Here is a 2311-nt window from a genome sequence, read left to right as displayed (position 1 = left end):
GAGTACTGAGAGCCAACTATGTGCCTTTCAATAGTTCCACTTTCTTTGTTCGCTTTTGTCATCGTCCAGGCATTCGAGTACTAAGTTTATTTTTTATATTTACTACCAGCTTTTTTGTAGGATTTAGCACTTTAAGCTACTCGAGTAGAAAACACTATTAAATTGTTATTTTTGCTAAATAATTAGAAACATTTTATTTTTACAGAGCTTTGCAAATTACAAAACGACTCATTATTTTCAACATATTAATAAAAAAAAGTGTTTTTGAATTTTGCATACTTATCTACAATAAATTAAAAATAAATATGTATTAATAAAACTGCAAGAATGATTTCACAACAAATAATGCGAATAATTTATCTAACTTAATAGATTATAATTGATAAAATACAAGATCTTTTGCTTTCATCGCCTTTCCTCTACAAAAGATTCTAGACTTTCTAGCATTACCAAAATGATGCTCTTGATCCCTTGGAATCGGGATAATTTTGTTCAGGAGTTCTCTTGGAATCACGTTTTATAAGTATAAAGCGAGATCATCAATTGAATCAAAGTGTATCGATTTCCAATTTATGAAAATCGAGGAGAAAGGATATACGTCTACATATTATAGTACATTTACTACTAGTAATTCTCAAACTGAACGATATAAATAAATAAAAATACAAATGCAGTACTAACTAAATATATTTATTTCAACTGTTAACCAAAGTTCTAAAAGGTGTATATGTCCAGAATAATAATTAAAGGTGGAGTGGCAGGCTTCATGGCATCTTCAGAAATTTCATGATTTCATTTTTGTTGATTTCCTGAAATAGATATTAATTAGTTTAAATAGAAAATTGAATTAGTACAGTAAAAGACATATCAACAGAAGAAACACAATAATAAGTGTTTAAAAAATTTTAATAAATTCTCTTAACTTACTGAAAAATTTGAGTTTTGGTGCAGTTATATGGTAGATTATTTCCGTCCGTATACATTATTGTGTACACTAATAATCCAACAAGTATTTCTAAAAATATTTATAATGCAAATAAAAGTTTAAAAAGTTTGTGATAAATATTTAAAGTGTTAAATACTTTGATATAAGATGAAAAAATTTATTTACGACTTTAAGTTGTCGATAAGATGGATACCGTCCTCGTAACACCATAAGTGTGGAAAACTAATGTTCAAACAAAAAAATTAAAGTATTATTAATTGCTGTCAAATATGAGAATTTTGTTTATCATTTAAAAAAATATTCAATATTATCCTACCAATTCAATGTTTTTTCCCCTTCTTTTTTCCATGGTTCTTGCCACCTTTCTTTGCACGCTTGTTTTTCCTTTTCTTGAGTTGTCCTCCACGACGGCCTGCTTTCTTTTTCTTAGCGCGACGTTTGTTAACCGCTCCCTTCCTTTTTGCTGGTTTACGTTTTCTTCCTTGTTTTGTCAGTTTTAGCTTCTCTACGGGAAGAAATACGTCTAATAAGTCTACGCTGTCTATAACACGAGGCCTATGTGGAGAGAACTCTTCCTTCTCACTCTCGTTTAAATGAACCCAAATCTCCCCTCCACATTTAATAATTTGCAACGGACTTAATTTTGGATTGCTTTTTTGGAAAAATCTCAAAAAATTGGTGAATCTGTTTTCAGTCATTTTACGAAAAATTTTTTCTTTAAGAAAAAACTTTAAGTTAACAGTTGAAGTTATATTTTATTAATGAAAATTTTTGAATTTACTTTACTGTTTTACTTGAAATGTCAATGCAATTCTGATTTAAATAGAAATATATAGTGTAAAACTGCAAAGTAGAGGGAAACTACTTGAACCCTTTGAAAAATCAATTCAGTATTAAAAATTTATTATATTATTTATTCAGTTTTTTGACGAACAATATCGCAAAACCCTGTATTTTTTTAGATGTTTTTTAATTATATATACCATATATTTTTCAAATAGGATTCATAACGATTTTCATATACAATATTTTCAATCTTCAGAAAAAGATCATATTTTACAAAAGAAAGAACTAACATTTCTAATACAATATAATATAATAAAATATTTTTCTTATATAATAGAAAAAATTTATAATAAAAATTTTATAAAATAACTACATACATTCTTATTACACTACTATAAAAAATAATATACAAGTTATTTACATACATACATACATAAAATTTTAAGTTTCTCAAACTTCATTCGAAGTTCGAAAATAAACCAAAGATTTAGGTGCAAACTTTAATTCATTCTAAATAATATGCAATATATGTAATTTTCTCTTATAGCAACATTCTCTATACCAATTGTCGTATTCGAA

General features: G+C 26.7%; 1 long non-coding RNA gene across 1 annotated transcript; it reads right to left on the bottom strand.

Moving 5' to 3' along the window:
* Window positions 1-671: 671 nt before the first annotated feature.
* LOC119689828 lies at window positions 672-1684 on the bottom strand. Its single transcript, XR_005253497.1, has 4 exons — window positions 1263-1684; window positions 1083-1168; window positions 928-1015; window positions 672-809 (listed from the first exon to the last, which is right to left on the bottom strand). It is a non-coding gene; the product is annotated as an uncharacterized LOC119689828 (long non-coding RNA).
* Window positions 1685-2311: the final 627 nt, after the last annotated feature.

This window comes from Teleopsis dalmanni, chromosome X, assembly GCF_002237135.1.
Source record: "Teleopsis dalmanni isolate 2A chromosome X, ASM223713v2, whole genome shotgun sequence".
Classification (NCBI taxonomy): domain Eukaryota; kingdom Metazoa; phylum Arthropoda; class Insecta; order Diptera; family Diopsidae; genus Teleopsis; species Teleopsis dalmanni.
The sequence above is the reverse complement of the archived record's forward strand: the minus strand, read 5'-3'. Positions and strand labels throughout refer to the sequence as shown.